The sequence below is a fragment of the Nicotiana attenuata genome, unplaced genomic scaffold (genome assembly GCF_001879085.1).
Source record: "Nicotiana attenuata strain UT unplaced genomic scaffold, NIATTr2, whole genome shotgun sequence".
Classification (NCBI taxonomy): domain Eukaryota; kingdom Viridiplantae; phylum Streptophyta; class Magnoliopsida; order Solanales; family Solanaceae; genus Nicotiana; species Nicotiana attenuata.
Genome location: NW_017670863.1, coordinates 1 through 8,305, shown reverse-complemented (window position 1 = coordinate 8,305; position 8,305 = coordinate 1).

Here is an 8,305-nt window from a genome sequence, read left to right as displayed (position 1 = left end):
CTCCGTGCAGTATGTTAGGCTAGGATTTTCTATTACTTGTTCTGAGTTTAGCATTATGTTTGGGCTGTTATTGTGTGTTTTTAAATTGGGACTACGGGAAGGCATTCCAGGAGATCCCCCTGCACTTGATATGTTCTGGACTGAAGGTGTGGGATACCAAGAGATCCCTGGCACATGTTATTACAAGTTTTTGAGGATACCAAGAGATCCCTCGTGTATATGATGAGGATACCAAGAGATCCTCGGGATACCAAGAGATCCCTCGTGTATATGATGAGGATACCAAGAGATCCTCGGGATACTAAGAGATCCCCGGTGTGAGCACGTGATTTTTGCCCTATATGAATTATTCCCATAAAATGGTTATTTTGCGTTTATACTTGTAATTTGTCTTAGTTTGCATTTAAATTAGAAATTAGTGTAGTTGGAAATTGAGTAATATAATTCTAGAAGTCGATTTGAGTTTTTATTTGTTGATTTGGCATTTAATAAAAATAAAAAATATAAATAATGAATAAAAAAAAATACAAAATAAAAGGGGAAAAGAAAAGAAATTAAGTGGAAAATTAAAAGAAAGAGTGGTCTTAGTAAATGCCCAAATTTGGGCCAAATTAGCTTAACCCAAACGACCCCCCCAATCTGCTCCAGTCCCAGCCCAAACACACGCCCCAGCCCAACTAAATAACCCAACCCCCGCCAGGCCAGCCCAACCCACGCCATGACCCGGTCTATCTACGCCCCGTCACCAAACGACCCCGTTTCGAGCATATTTAATCCTGGCCGTCGAGGATTCATCATCCAACGGCCAGGAACTGATGGGTCAATAATATAAATCGGTCGGAACCGACCCCCCCTCTATCGTCTCCCTCACTCACTCCTCTTCTGTAACCCTAGAGACCGCCACCCCTTTTCCCACCGCCTTGGGGTGGCGGCGCCACCACAAACCGCCGCCAAAATTACACCCCTAACCCTCCTTTACCTCCTCACTCCGAATCCACCCTTAGTTTACTTCAAATCATCACCAGGCGTCTCAAATACCGGATCGAAGATCCGGTCAAACCCTTACCCGCTCCAAACAACCTCATATTTACACCCTAGGCTCTTCTTTTCATCCTCTTTCCATATCCAACATTAATTTCCCTCGAACCACAACCGAGCGGCTCGAATGATGATTTGAGGATCTGTCGTAAAGCCCTAAATCTTCCAAAGGGCTCTAAAATCACACCTCAAGCCTTCTCAGACTTCCTCATTCTGAGTTTCAAGTGGAAGCTTTCAAGTCCGGGCAGAATCCCACGAGCCCTAAATTTAGGGTTTGAAGAATCCTAATTCGAGTAGGTGTTCAGGCTGGTCCAATCAGTAAGTTTATTCGTAATTTTGTTATTTCTCCGTCCTCGTGAGTGTTTGATTTGACTGTGTTCTTGGTGACAATTAGTATCGCTTTAATTTCTGTTTTGATTTAGTCTAGTCCTGATATGATTTTGTTTGTTTAAACGTTTAGATGTCAGTTAATTAGCTCAATAATTAATTGTTAGTGTAATTGGATTTTCTGTTATTTTTGNCTGTTATTTTTCTTCTTAGCAGTAATTAAGTATTTTAGGTCTGATAATTAGTTTAAACTTTTCTTTGATTCTTCCTTTGTTAGTCAATAGTAATTTGTTAATTTTGCTGTGTTTGAGTGTTTATCATTCGAGCATGTTCAGTGTTATAGGGTTTAGTTTAAAGCTTTGTTAATTTGAATAAATTTCTTCGTGCTAATTGATATTGTTCTAATTCTCATGTGTGATTTAATTCTGCCCAGTTTGATTTTGTGGTTGATCCATGATTGTTTACTGCAATTTGATTTTAGATTTAATTTCATGATTAGCTAAATCTGTCCAGTTAATTTGATTTTAAGGTCTGTTTGATTGTAAATAATTGGTTTTAGCATTGATTGATTAACCATAGTTGAGTAGCTGGTTTGGTTATAGCTGATAGTTCAACTAGTGTTAGTAATTTTAGGTTGAATTCAAGGGTAGCTTAGACATTTAGGATTGGATAGCACATGGTAGTTGAAACTAGAATCATCTAAGACTTTCCAAAGTAGGACTTTAGTGTAATTTCAGTAATTGTAGTGTATTAACTTGTGACACAAGTCAGAAAACAAGGGGTTAAATTAGTAAATCTGATAAGGCCTCATGTGTGCCTATAAAAGGGCATGCCCTTGCCTTCATTTGCAAGTTTTGGAGCCTAAAAAGTTCCCCCCCAAAAGTATTCTCCCAGCTTTCCAGATCTGAAACAGAAATTCAAAATTCAAAAAGCCAAAAATAATAGAAATTAAAAAAATCCAAAAATACTGTTCTGTTCAATTTTTCTTAGGTTAATTTCTAGCTTCAGAGGTTAATTTGCATTTCCTAGCTCGATATTCAGTAGCTGAAGTTTCTGAAGGGTTATTGGATTAAGTTCAAGTCAGTCCAGTCAAGTTTATCGATTATGTTGCTGGTTTTGAAACTCTGAAAGTCATTTTCCTGGATTTGCTGTGGTTTTGAGATTGAATTGGTCTAATTGCTGTAAATCTGAGCTGCTGTCTGTTATCTCTGTTGCTGATCTCTCCTTCGTCTTAATTTCCAATCTCAGGTACACGTTTCGAGCCTGTTCCGATGTATCATCTCCTGTAGAAAACATGAAATGAAATTGAAGCCAAATTTCTGCTGTAGTCCTGTTGTTTTAATAATCCTGTATGTTTTATATAGTTTTCTATGGTTTGGTTGTTCATTGTAATCAAACTAAGACTATTTTGAACAATCATGGACTTGGACTGTTTGATTCATTTGGGACTGTACTGGACTATTAGACTATGGATCCGATTTCATCCCTTCTAAATTAGTAGTCCTAATGTTGTATAGTTGGATCTTATGATAATTGAAAATCAGTACAGGAGACCTGTTCAGGATAAGTCCAGACACGAGAGCATTTTCTCAATAATAGTTAATGTAGTTCAATTCTGAAATCACGGCAATTTGAGCACTAGTTTGAATCATTCCAAAATCATGGATTGCTTTGAATTCAGGCCGCTAGCCTGTTTGTATACAGTATGTATAAAATCACATGGTCAATGTCGCTTAGCTTATTCATTTGAGACTTACAATTCATGACTATTGTACTAACTTCAATCTATATTCCAGCTTGTTTTTCACCCTTAATAATATCCAGGAACTCATCAATAGATAATTAGGTAAGAAAGTCTGAGCATGAGATTAGGATTAAAACAATTGATGTCTTGTTAATTTGAGTAGTGCTTTTCCTTATTACAAGTTACTGAATGTATTTGAAGCAAATTTAGCATATTCTCGTTTTAATTGGTTTAAGATTTTGCTCGGTGCAGGGCTCAACAGCCTGTTTCCAACGGTTTGAGCTTCTGCTCGCCTGATGCAGGCCCAGGTCCGATCTTTGATTCCCTTCTTGATTGGGCCTGGGCCAAAACTCGTGACTGGCCATTTTGTTGGTGTAAATCTAAGTGTAATTTCCCTTTATTGGGCTCATCTCGGGGCCCAATGGCTGGACCTTGGTGCAGAATTATTGCCAGGGTTGCATTAGCCCAGTAACAAAGTAACTAGGGCCTTTCTTTTATTTTAGAGACAATTAAATAGAAATCGTAGTTGCTTTAGGTTGGCCTTTTAAAATAAATGAGGCGAGCCCCGCCAAATACAAATGCATAAATTGCGGGGCCCTCTTAAATGTCTATATTAAAATGCTTAGATTTCGGAATGGGCCGTTTAGCGAATTTCACGGCCCTCCCCAAAGATAATAACGCGTTAGTCTCTTTAGGCGCGTATTTTAATAATTTTACCTTCTTAAATACGGGTGTGCATTTCATGCAACCCAAATCCAAATCCCAAAATGTTGAATAAGAATGTGTCGAGCATCCGGGTGCATTTCATGTGACGTGATCCAAAAACACGTTTTAAACAACGTTCACTTTCTTAAAATTTTTAATTAAAAGCGGTAAGTAATTTTTAAAATTGCACAATAGGATAACATGTGTTAAAATCAAATTTTTGCCAAATATAGCAGTTGAGCGACCGTGCTAGAACCACGGAACTCGGGAATGCCTAACCCCTTCTCCCGGGTTAACAGAATTCCTTACTCGGATTTCTGGTTCGCGACTGTAATACATAGTCAAACCCTTTCCTCGATTCGGGATTCAAACCGGTGACTTGGGACACCATAAATCTCCCAAGTGGCAACTCTGAATCTCTTAATAAACGAATCCCGTTTCGATTGTCCTTTAATTGGAAAAAATCCTTTTATTATACCCTTCGCGGGGTGTAGTAGCGAAAAAGGAGGTGTGACAGCTCTGGCGACTCTGCAGGGGACGCACTCAGTGCGTATGCTGTTCTTTCTTGACTTAAACCACTGGCCTTGGCCTTAAGGTCTATTGCTCTTTCACTTGCCATATTCCAACAATAACTTTGATTTCTGCTTGGAATACCTTGCTTGTCACTGGTTTACCACCCTTTTTGTCAATCTTTTCACAGAAAATACCTTTGATCTGTTCACCCTAGCCCTCATTCTATTGCATCGTCCATGAATTGATACATACCAAGCCTTCGTATTTAAAACGAATCCCAAAGCATGTTGACTGTTACTAGCTCAGTGCGTTTGTTGTTCATTCCTGACTTAACGCTTTGATGTGTTCACCAGATCCCGTTTTGTTCAATTGGAAAGCTTGGTGGCAGATTTTGAAGTCATTTCTCACTTGTTTTGACCACACATACTCAAAAGGAGGAAATAAACAGGATAAAAGGAACATAGTAGGAGGACAATGAAAGATATGGTTCCTAACAAGAAAACTACAAAGTAGAAACCTATCAGATGTGTATACCGACTCTAATGACCTTGACATGCACCTGCAGCCTGTTCCGTTCAGCAAATCCGATTGTTCAGCTCTTTTTGTACCTTTTCGCCGTGAAACTAGGCTTCAATGCTCCGCTTACTTGATCTGATTCGCAGTCCTTATTCGACTTGTGGTGCCCGTAGGTTTTCACCATCAAGCCTCTCTCATTTTGGTCTTTTCTCTCACCTCACTATCGCCTTATGGTGCCCGTGAAGGTTTTCACCAATAAGACTCTCTCATTTTTGATTTCTCTCAGCTTTCGTCACCTTGGGATACCCGTGAGGGTTCTCATCAACAAGACACTCTCATTCTTCATTTCCTTCGTTTAGATTGGAGTGTGGCCCCTGATATGATTCACCTCTACTCGCTTGACTTGGCATCTCTCGAAAACTAATCAGAAGGTCTTCCTTTGGACCGTAATGTGGGTTTTTGGATAGGGTTAGAAAGAAAGGGTATCAAAGGCTCAAAACAATTCAACATGGGTTCAAAATTACAACTTCCGGAATCAGAATTCCCGCAACAACCACAACTTCTGCCCCAGTTTCTTCCTTGGGGACTTTGGACTTTTATTTCGGTGTGAATGAACCTCAGAGAGAGGCTGCCTACGTACCCTTTCGGGATCAAGTCAAACGTAGTTCAGACATAGAATTACTTCGTTGTTGCGATCTTTCCTTTCTTCTTCTTTTTCTTTTCTTTCTATTCATTTCTTTTCTTTTCTCTTTCTTTTTCTTTTCGTTGTGGTTTTGAGATTCTGGGTTCGATCCCCAGCAGAGTCGCCAGAGCTGTCACACCTCCTTTTTCGCTACACCCGCAAGGGCATAAAGGAGTTTTTCCAATTAAAGGACAATCGAAACGGGATTTATTATTAAGATTTCAGAGTCGCCACTTGGGAGATTGATGGTGTCCCAAGTCACCGGTTAAATCGCGAACCGCGGAAAATATGACTCTGTTAACAGTTCGCGAACCAGAAATTCGAGTAAGGAATTCTGTTAACCCGGAAGAAGGTGTTAGGCATTCCCGGGTTCCGTGGTTCTAGCACGGTCGCTTAATTATTATATTTGGATTTATCTGATTTCAAAACATGTTTTAGCTTATGTGCTTTTTAACCGTAAACCGCTTCTATTATTATTTTTAACGAAAATTGCAACATCGTGAAAACGTGTCTCGAACCACGTCACAGAAATGCACCCGTGGTTGTTGACACATTTCGACTTCGTTGAGATTTGGATTTGGGTCACATAAATGCGCACCCGAGTTTAGGAAGGTAATGCTATTAAATTGCGTGCCGGAAGAGACTAACGCGTTATTATCTTTGGGGAGGGCCGTTAAATTTGCTAAACGGCCCGTCCCGAAATCTAAGTATTTTAACACGAGCATTTATTGAGGGCCCCGCAATTTGTGTGTTTTTGTTTGGCGAGGCTCATCTCATTCTTATTATTTAAAGGGCAAATCCTAAAGCAACTATGATTGTCTATTTTATTTGTATCTAATAATAAAGAAAAGACCCTAATTAATTAGTATTGTCTAATACAAGCCCAGTGATAGTTTTGAATTAAACATGCCGTTAGGTGCAAGGATAAACCCAAAGTATAAGAATCGCAACTTTAACTTACAACCAAAACAGGACAGACGTAGGCCTTGGCCTAGGCCCAAACAAGAAGGGAGCCAGCACGGGCCTGAGCTGTGCGCCAAGTCCCTTAAGGCCCAAACTCGGAGACTAGGCTATTGATAGCCCAGTCGTTTTAAACCAAATAACACATAAATTCAATCAAGACAAAGATATGTTGGATTTATTTCAAGTTATTCTAAACGCGTTCAATAATTGGTGATAACACTTTCAATTGGATTTACTTGCTATCTAAATTGAATTATCCAACTCACTGACCAAACTTAACAGCTTTGAACATTTTTCTGTTTACTGATTTTTTTACTCAAGCGCTAATATTAAAAAAAATACATTTCGAGTTCACATAGTAATCAGTTGTAAAACACTTACTCATGAGAAGTTGTTAAGCTATGAACTAATACTAACAATTATGTTGAGACTCCAAGTTAAAACGCCTACTTGGACTTCTGAATCAAACTATTGAAGCACGTTTAGTAAGCCCAGGCTATCATGAAAAGAAACTTATGCACTGACGTTTGCAAATTATTCTACACTAAGGCTATTATTCTAGGATGAACAAACTCAAATCTAACCTCAGCAATCTAGTACAGTTCAGAGTTCATCTTATTACAAATCGAGTCTAAACTATATCAAACAAACACGCATTAGCTAACAATATCTAACAATTGATATACAGTATTCATGAGTGTCAATCACGAAACAGGGAAGGTGAGCCATGCTTTATTTCATTTCAAATTTTGACAGCTACATTGAAACACTGTGAGACGTGTACCTGGAAATTTCAATACAACGAGAAAGGAGTAGATCAGCAGTGTCAATCGACAGTCATAGCCAATTCCAATCCAGAAGCAATCTCAAATGAAATCACCAGATGATAGGACACCAAGTTAAACTGGAAGTTGACCCAAATGACTTGAATAACACCACACTGACTCGAAAATGCATCAATAGACCAACACTTAACCAAAATCAGCTTATACGAACCCAAACTCACTCGAAATCAACCCAGGCACCACCAGAATGTATCAGCAAACAGACTATAGGCTAAATGATGCAATTCAGAAGCTAAAGTTCAAAATTAACTAGAAATTTTCAATGGAACAGTATCTCTGAATTTTTTTTTGGTTTTTCTAGAGGTTTTCTATTGTTTTAGGGTTTTTGAATGTTGAATTTCAAAATCAGATCTGAAAACTAGAGAGCACCTTTTGGGGGGAATTTTTTGGAGCTCAAACTTCTGAATGAAGCAAAGAAGACTGCCTTTTATAGGCATCAATGAGGTGCAGCTTCAGATTATTAGTTTTACATATTAGTCCCTCACTTATTTCTACTTAACCCTCTATTTTCTGACTTGTTACTCAAGTTATCCCACTAAAATTACTGAAATTTACAATAAAGCCCTACTTTGGAAGGTCCTAGAAGATTCTAGTTGGTTCTAGTCTCAAATACAACATTCTTTCTATTTAGGAATACCTAAACTGCCCTTGAATACCTCTAAAATTACCTACTAATCTATCTTTTAACTGAACCATAGTCAATTGACTACCAAACTAAGAGTTAATCAGCTATATCCAAATACCTAAACTAATTGAAATTGACTGAAGTAAACTAACAATTATACTGAAACATGGGTAAACAGAGAACAAGCCTAAGAACAATACTAATCAAAATCCACATCAATTACTTAGACCAATTACTTAAACCATCACAGAATCAACCTATTAAACCTAATTGACCCTAATCACAACCAGATTACTATCAGAAGAAAAGCAAACACATCAAAACTGAATCAAAAATAACAGAAAATT